The 9,361-nt window shown below is 38.9% G+C and overlaps 1 long non-coding RNA gene and 1 pseudogene across 1 annotated transcript; both read right to left on the reverse strand.

Moving 5' to 3' along the window:
- Positions 1-5,727: 5,727 nt before the first annotated feature.
- LOC122054764 lies at positions 5,728-8,247 on the reverse strand (annotated as a pseudogene).
- A 109-nt stretch (positions 8,248-8,356) lies between these two features.
- On the reverse strand, positions 8,357-9,157 carry LOC122056209. Its single transcript, XR_006133065.1, has 2 exons — positions 9,022-9,157; positions 8,357-8,496 (listed from the first exon to the last, which is right to left on the reverse strand). It is a non-coding gene; the product is annotated as an uncharacterized LOC122056209 (long non-coding RNA).
- Positions 9,158-9,361: the final 204 nt, after the last annotated feature.

Below are 9,361 nucleotides of genomic sequence, written 5' to 3' on the forward strand. Positions count from 1 at the left end.
TTTTGACTTCCAATCGGATAGGGACAATAATAAGTCGACCTCGAGGTTTTGTGTTTACTTTAGGAGGAAAAGTCATAACTATGGAAGAGTGATAAGCATAGGTGTTTTTCTGGACTCCACCATAAAAGCTGAGTATATAGCAAGCCTCTGAGGTAGCCATAAAAGCTGAATGACTTAATTACCTCAAGATAGACTTAGATATGATTTCTAGTTTGTCCAAAGATTATTACAATTTATTGTAATAATAATGGTGCAGTAACAAACTCGAAGAAACCATGAGTCTATAAGGCAAGTAAACACAATAGAGCGCAAGTACTACCCAATACGAGAAATTGTATAACGAGGAGAAGTTGTTGCCGCCTAGATTGCATCAGATGATAACCTAAGGTCCTTAAGGCAAGAGTTTTTTGAAAGACATGGGAATCAGATGTATGGCAGCAGATATGACAGCTTAGTCTTTTAGTATAAGTGGGAGATTGTTAGAGTGTATACTAAAAGCCTAGCTTTTGGTATAAACATTTATCTAGAAATAAGAATCACATTGGTCAAATGTCTACATTTGTGATCAATGTAGTTGTTCAATTAATTTATATTGTAGATAACATAGTGTGTGGTGTCACACATAGAAGATCATGTTATCAGTACCTTATAAATTATAAACAGCAGCTCACGACCATGATGGAAAGGAACAAACCATTGGAAGGTCGTAGTGTAATTAGGTGTTAGTTTATCTTAACTATATAATTACACTAGTACACTAAGAGTGTATTGAGTAGGACCATTAGAGGTCGTTTCTTTTATACTGATTTTATAAAGGGACAAAGACCTCAGTTATTATGGAAGTGTGTGCTCTTAATCCTAATATAATAACAAGCACATATATTTGATATTTATTTCTTTAATTTATCAATGGGTGAGATTTAGTTCGATGAATCAATAAGCCCGATAAGTTGGGAAATGATATCACTTATAGTGTGTGTTGTTGATTATAGAAGGAAACTGTGTCCTAGTAATTTAGGTTGAGAATGCCCCCAAGAGGAGCTCATAAGGATTGTCATGTTAAACCCTGCAGGTGGACTTAGTCCGACATGACGATGAAGTTGAGTGGTACTACTCTTGAGCTAGATATTAATTAAGTGAGTTGTCAGAATTTACTTAATTAGTGGACATTTGTTATCTTAAACACAAGGAGACTAACACACTCATAATAAGAAGGAGCCCAAATGTAATTTGGGATTGTGCGTAGTTCAATAATAGTTCTTTAGTGGAATGAATTATTGATGAAATTAAGTTGTGTGTTCGGGGCAACACGGATGCTTAATTTCATCGGGAGACCAAAACCAATTCCTCCTCGGTCCCTATCGTAGCCTCTAGTATATAGAGATTTATACCCACCGTGATACCCACCTTCTTACCCATCTAATGGGGGCCAAGCTAGCTTGGAACCCAAGCTAGGGCCGCCAAGACCAAGTGGATGAGTTATGTGGTCGCCAAAGCTTGGGTCCCAAGCTTAGGTGGCCGGCCACTAGAATATTAAAAAGGATTTTTATTAAAATTATTTCTTATGTGGATATCATGATTTTAAAAGAGAGTTTAAAAATTAAAAATTTACTTTTATAACTTTCTACAAAAGATTAAGAGAAGAGATTAATCTCTTTCCTTATTTGTAGTTTAAAAGGATGGTTTTAATTTTTGGTAAAAACTTTCCTAATTTGTAAAACATCTACATGTTTAAAAGAGAGTTTAAAATTTGAAATCTTTCCTTATTTGTTGATTAAAGGAGTATTTTAAATTTTAAGAAAACTTTCCTTTTTAACCATGTTCATGATTTAAAAGAGAGTTTAAAAATTAAATATTCTCTTTTATAAGTTTCTACAAGAGATTAAGAAAAGATTTGATATCTTTCCTTATTTGTATATTAAAAGAGATTTTAATTTTTAGAGATAACTTTCTTTTTATCCACATGTTTAAAAGAAAGATTTTAATTTATAAAATTTCCTTTTTATTAACCAATCATGAAGGGATGAAAATTATTGGAGAAATTTTTTATAAATTTCTAGAGACAAATTAGGAAGTTTTAATTAATTAAAACTCTCCTTGTTTGTAGCTTTAATATGGCTGGCCATATGAATTGATGAGAAGAAAATTATTTTTAATTAAATAAATTTTCTTTTTTAATGGCAAAAGAATTAAGGAAGTTTTTATTAAAATTTCCTCATTTGCCAAGACCAAGGATTATAAAAGAGGGGGTAGAAGAGACTTCATTGTGAAAAACTCTATTCTATTTTTCCTCTCTTTTCTCCTTTGTGTGGCCGAAACCTTCTCATGGTGGAGATAGCTTTGGTGGCCGGATCTAAGAAGGAGAAGAAGGAGAGAAAAGAAGCCTCTTTTCTAGCATCCTTTGGAGCATGGTGGTGGTGGCTGAACCTCTTCATCCTAGGAGAAGTTTTGATGGCCGGAATTTGTAAGGAAGAAGAAGGTGCTTGGTGGTTCTCATCTCAGAAGATCGTTGCCCACACAACGTCCGAGGTTAGAAGAGGAATACGGTAGAAGATCAGGAGGTTTTCTAAAAGGTATAACTAGTAATTTTTCTTTCCGCATCATACTAGTTATTTTTGGAAATAATACTAAATACAAGAGACATACGATTCTAGTGTTTCGAATTTATTTTCGATATAGTGTTCTTTTGTTTTTCTTTTCCTTGTGATTTGATTGTTCTTTTCGGTTGACCTAAAGTTATTTTAGGAAATTAAATATTAGCTTTCCTTAAAAGGTTTTGTCTAGTCGGTGGTGGTTGCTCCCATATCCAAGAAGGCCATGTGCCTCGCCACGTCAGTACTGGGAACCAATTTTGGAAATTAATATTTAATGAAATTAATAACTTAGGTGATTTGGATCAAACGTGTTAAGTTCCGTAGGAGATCCAAGTCAAAACCTAAAAGAATAAATAGATTAAGTTTTGGATCAAACGTGTTAAGTTCCGCAGGCGATCCAAAATTTAATTTAAAAAAACACATGGTAGCTAGGAAAAGGTTCAGATCTTTGTACAAAATTTTGGTACAGTGGAACCTATAAGTTTTCCGAGTAGCAACCAACACCCTAGCCCCGGGGGGCGCCCTCGGATGGGTCGGTGAGCTGGTTGCGGTGATGATCGAGTCGCCGCTGCCGGGCAGATTAGATAGATGTCTACCAGATGAGTAGCTGGCTCCGGTGGCTTGAAGCCGGATGCGATATGGATCCGCAGGACGGAGCACGGTCCGACTACAGCATCGACTCGCAGGCCGGAGTAGGGCCACGAAGACCGGAATACAACGGCGGGGCAAAGCCGAACACTCCATCGGCTCGCAGGCCGGGATACAAGAGCGGCACGAAGGCTGAACATACTCTCGGCTCACAGGCCGGAATATAAGTATAGTACGATACCTGAGTCCTCGGACGGCGGCTGCTCGGAGGGTGACGACGAATGGTTACACCGATGGTGACGGTGGACAATCACGGATGGTGGCGGCGGACAGCTGCCCGGAGAGTGATGGGGGCGGCTACCTGGAGGCAATACCCGCTGTAGTCACCGGTGATGGCCACTAGAAGTGCCGACGATGGTGGCGGAGGCGTCGGTGGCTACTGGAGACGCCGGCAGCGGCTGTGGTAGCCACCAGAAGCGGCAGTGGCGGCGGGGGAGGCCGATTACAGCTAGAGGAGGTGGCGCTGGCCGGAAGCGGCGGCGCGGGCCAGAAGCGGCGACGCCAATCGCTAGAGGTGGAGGCATGGAGAACTCACTGTGGTGCTTGGCGGCGGAACGCTGCTCACGCGAAGAAAAGAGGAGGAGGCGGCGGCCAGCGACCGGCGCCGGCGAGGAAGGAGCAGACGATGTTGGTGGTTAGGTCGCGGTGGCGTGGAGACATGGCTCGATGGCGGCGGAGCCGCGTGATGAGCCGATAGCAACGACGAGAGACACCGATGTCGAGAAAGAAGGGAGGAGATGGCCCGAGGACGATCGTCACCGGCGGACCTCTCCGGCGTCGATGGCGATGGACGATGGACCAAGAAGAAGAAGCTCCTTCTTCTTCCCCATAGTGGCGGCGGCGTAACCAGAAAAAAAACCCCCTTTCAACGATGCACAGTGCACCCTTTTTAAAACAAAACCTACTCCTACCAAAAGACCGAAACACCCCTTTTCTTTCCCTTAATTCCCTTTGGGTCCTCTAACATATCCGCATCAAGGACATTTATATAGTCAGAAGAACTAGACGAAGAGACCTAGTTTTATATTATTCCGATGTCTCTAGGTCCATAAGTCATTTTCGTCCAAAATGAATGGACCTAGAGACCTTAGAATATCATGAAATCAATTCTTATGTGTTCGTTTAGTTCTCCTGATTATAAAAATGCCCTCAAATATCAATTTGACTCGATATATCGAGAGCAATGATTTTTTAAACATGAAAATATATTCAAAAAAATTAATTCATGTTCATAAACTTATTGCTCTGAATATATTGAGTCAAATTAATGTTTGAGGACATTTTTATAATCAGAAGAACTAGGCGAACATATAGGAATTAATTTCATATCATTCCGAGGTCTCTAGGTCCATCAACGCATTTTGATCGAAATCGGTTGATAGATGAATTTTTCAGAGGTCTAGGTCCATCAACTCGTCCATCAGTCGATTTTGATCGAAATCGGTTGATGGATGGATTTTTCGAAAATTGATTCAACTGGAAAAAATCAGTCGAATCGATTTTCAAGAAAATCTATCCATCAATCGATTTCGGTCAGACCTAAAGATCTCGGAATGACATGAAATTAATTCCTATTTGTTCATCTAGTTTTCCTGATTATAAAAATACTTTCAAACATCAATTTGACTTGATATATTGAGAGTAATAATTTTTTGAACACGAATTAATTTTTTGAACACATTTTCATGTTTAAAAAATCATTGCTCTCAATATATCGAGTCAAATTGATATTTGAGGGCATTTTTATAATCAGTAGAACTAGACGAACACATAGGAATTGATTTCTTGTCATTCCGAGGCCTCTTGGTCTATCAGCCGTTTTCGATCAAAATTGGTCGAAATCGATCGATGGACCTAGAGACCTTGGAATAATATGAAACTAGGTGTCTATGTGTTTGTTTAGTTTTCTTGACTATATAAATGCTCTCAAATATCAATTTGATACAATATATTGAGCTTTGTTTGAACACGAAATAATTTTTTTAAAAATAATATCACTCATGATTGATTTTTAAAAAATCTATTTTAGAAAAAATCATTTGATGGACAAACGATCTCTGATTGATATGGAATCAATTCCAATGTGTTCGTCTAGTTCTTATGATTATATTCATACCCTCAAACATCAATTTGACTAAATATGTTGAGAACAATTTTGAATATGAAAAATTCATTCATGTTCAAAAAATTATTGCTCTAAATATATTGGATCAAATTCATGTTTGAGGGCATGGATTTAATCATAGAACTAGATGAACGAATAGGAACTGATTTCATATAATTCTGAGATCTCTAGATCCCAAAATTGGTTGATCAACCGATTTTGATCGAAATCGGCTGATGAAAAAAATAATTCGATTGATAAAAGAATCGATTCGACTAGAAACAGTAACAGAGATAAAATCAGTACAACATACATGATTTCCTCATTTTTTTCAACTTACCTATGTAATTTCGTCATTTCCCAAAATTATCTACTGGTTCAGGAAAATGTCGTAATTAAAAACCTAGTTATGGACATAGAACACTGTGGTAAAAAGGCGAATATGCTCGCCTCCAACATCCCTGCCAACCCGTTCCAGGGCCAACACGAAGGAGGTAAATCACGGACGGCTACTAGCCTTTGGAATAGTGACTAGCACATAAGGGAGATATTTACCTCGACTTTGCCGAGATTCGAACCCTAGATCTCATTGTGACAACACCTCATGTGCTAACCACTATACCCATCCGATGGGATAAGTTATGGACATAGAACACACTCCGTACGCAAGAGGAGGATGGATGCCAACAAATCAGAGAAGACCTAGGTGATACCCAATGAATGACCGACTCGATCGGAGACCACAAGGTCAAGCTGATCGAGCTCTCCGAGACCGATGATGCGGTTCCTTCGGCTGTGGATGCCAAATTTGGAGTTGCTCGAAATGACTCTTGTAGATTCAACCTCCTTGTGCTCCTTGTGTTTCCTAGATTGGGAGGAATCTGAGCACACCAGAGTTATACAATCAAACTACAATTGTTATAAAGAGAATCGATAGGGATCAAACTGAGAGCAAAAACCGACCCATCTGAAATGCATTGCTAGTAAAACTGAACGGTTGTTTTTGTTGCTCCGTTTCGAATAATGCAAAGCTTGACATCACTGGTATCGGTGCGGAGAATCTCTGGCTCTCAGACTCAAGGCTGCTCTTAAAAGAAAAGTCGATTGTTTCAACAGCAACTGAGGAAAATGATGATCTACATGAGAATTCAGGGGAGGAATGATCATCGACTCCGTGGTAAGCAATAAGGGAACTAGTGCTAAAGCTAACACCGCGACCAGCAGAGATGAGTGATGTAAAAAATGAGCAGCTTCCCAGGTCATCTCGGCTAAAACCGATTTCATGGCGCTGATTGCTCAAGACTTGTGGTTGTTGAACATGTTTCTTTATCCAGGCATGGTCTACAAAAGATGCAGCTAAGAATTAGTAACAGAAAATAGAGGTTAGAAACCATTCTAGTAACTAAAAAGTTTCAAATAGCTCCAATATCGATAGATCAAATGCTTGATGTTCCATGAATCAATTACACTTGGCACTCTTTCTTTTCACATTTTGCCAGTATATGAATCGAATCGCTTCAAATTGCTTATTGTACATTGCCAATTCTTAGTAGTTTACAGGAATGCTTAAACCATACCTAAAACCTGTTTAGCTGTGAGTCTCTGAGAAGGATATATGCATAGCATTCTTCTAATTAAGTCCTTTGCAGAGTCAGAAACACTTTGCCAGGGATCAGAAGGAAATTGTAGCTCCACAGACCTAACTGATTCAAATATCCTCGACTTGGTCTTCCCCCAAAAGGGCGGCATCCCACTAAGAAGAATATAATCACTCCGGCACTCCATACATCAGCTGCCTCATTGTATCCCCCGGCCAATACCTCCGGTGCTATGTAAAACGGGCTTCCAACAGTCCTAGACAAGGTATGGCCTGTCAAGCAAGATCCAACTTAATAAGCAAAAAGAGAGAGAGTGATCTTGCCAAAATTTGATTGACATAGAAAACAAAACACCTGGTTGTATATAAGTCGCTAGACCAAAGTCTGCCAATTTAATTGGTGAAGATTGAGACTTGGTAGCCAACAGAATGTTCTCTGGTTTGAGATACCTGTGGATAACTCCCTGACATGGCAATACATCACGACTTCCATGAGAAGCCTGAAGAGGACAGCGGCCTCATGTTCAGAGTAGTGGCCATGCTTCTCGAGATGGCGAGAATAGACAGCTTTGAGGTCTACAACATTGCGATGGCCTGAGAGTCGTGCCATGACTTCAATCTCAAAGATTGATGCTGACACGGAAGAAATTGCAACGTTCTATTTGTAGAGAAAGACATAGAAAAATAATTTATAGAAAAAAGAAGTTGCTTCTAGATTTAAAAGAAAATAAATTTTATTTAAATCAAAAACAAAATCAATATTAACATGAACATCAACAACCTTTTTACCAGAGCTCTAATCCTTATTTAAATAATCTTAAAAATAAAAAAAATTACAACAAAAAGTCGCAACAGAAAGAGAAAAAGCATAAAAGTAAAAAGAAACTAATCTTAAAAATAAATCTAAATTAAATTTAAATGTAAGAAAAGAAAATTAATCATAAAAAGATAGATAAAATCTAAATTAATTTAAGAAAAAAACTAATTCTAAAAATTTGAAATAAATAAAGAAAAAGTCAAAAGATGAAATCTATAGTTTTGACATCCTAGTTAGCTAATTCCGTTTTATCTAGACTCTAAGTAGAATGCAACCATATCAAGATGTCACAAATTTATCATCTTCCTTGTAAATAGCCTCGATCCATAGTCCTTTTTCAAAATCCAAAAGGGAGGTTGGTAGTCTATGATTGCGTCCTTGGATGCTACTGCATCACAAGGCGATCTTTGGTGATTGACTTACAAGCGACTGACTCGCCTGGTAAGCATGTCAGCGCATGCCCTGATAACTCCAAATTAACCCCCATCCCAACTCTTCCTGCAACACATATCTGTCTTCTAGGTAAGATATGTGGGTGGTTTCCAGGATAGGCTCTCTGAGGTCAGAGATCTTATAGCAACAATACAGTAGATTGCTGTTGTTGCCCGGGGCAACAGCCATAACAAGGAGCACAATGCTCCGTTGATCGAATTTTTCAGCTCAATTTAAAATGACAACTGTTCTGGCAGCTTCATGAAACTAACCTCTTGTCCCCACCGCCAACACTGTGAGAGATCTGAAGAAAAAGGAACAAAATGGCAGTTTCATGAAACTACCGACATACTAGACTGGGAAAGAAACTGCCAACTTTTGTGAAAGGTAAAAGGAAAAACTACAACTTCCTCAAGTATTTCTCCACAATCACCCTCTCGAAGAGTTCAAACTCAACTCAATGCTCGACGAATAGGGAATTAGGAATCGCAGAAAAATGCAATTTTGCAGATTTAAACACGCAAAACACACCTTTTCTTTCAGATGTCGCCATTATGAACCAAAAAACCTAACTAAGCATTGAAAGTTCCAAACCGCATAAATCCTGAAACCCTAGAAGATCAACACCTGCGCCGAAATGCCAAATCGCCGAGGAAAACCTAAAGCAACCCGTCGAGGAAAGCATTGACGCATACCACAAACGAGAAGGAACACTCCGTCTCATATTCACATCACCAGAGCAAGAAAATTCCAGACGCCATCAAATAAGCCAACGAGAAACGCGAGAGAAGTCGAGGGAAGGAGGAACAAAAAGAGGAAAATTTGTCACCTCAGGACAGGAAGAAGGCAAACAGGCAAGGCGATCGGGAAGAGCTCAAGCGAAGCGCCTCGCTGTCGCCGCCAAGACAAGAGGAACGGAGGCAGGAGACGCCACTTCTTTCCGGTGCAACCTCCGCATCTTAACATTGTATAGTGCAATGCCTTTATCAAAAGGATGAAAAAACCTTAAATTTTTTTTTTAAAAAAAATGGATCAAAAACTTGTTTAAAAATCTCCCAGTTAAGATACATGACCGTTGGATATTATTTTAAAAGTAATGATGAAAAAATTTAAAGAAAAATTTAGGGATAGATATATAAATTTATGATTCATCATTTTTATTTTTATGA

Source organism: Zingiber officinale, chromosome 3B, assembly GCF_018446385.1.
Source record: "Zingiber officinale cultivar Zhangliang chromosome 3B, Zo_v1.1, whole genome shotgun sequence".
NCBI classification, from domain to species: Eukaryota; Viridiplantae; Streptophyta; class Magnoliopsida; order Zingiberales; family Zingiberaceae; genus Zingiber; species Zingiber officinale.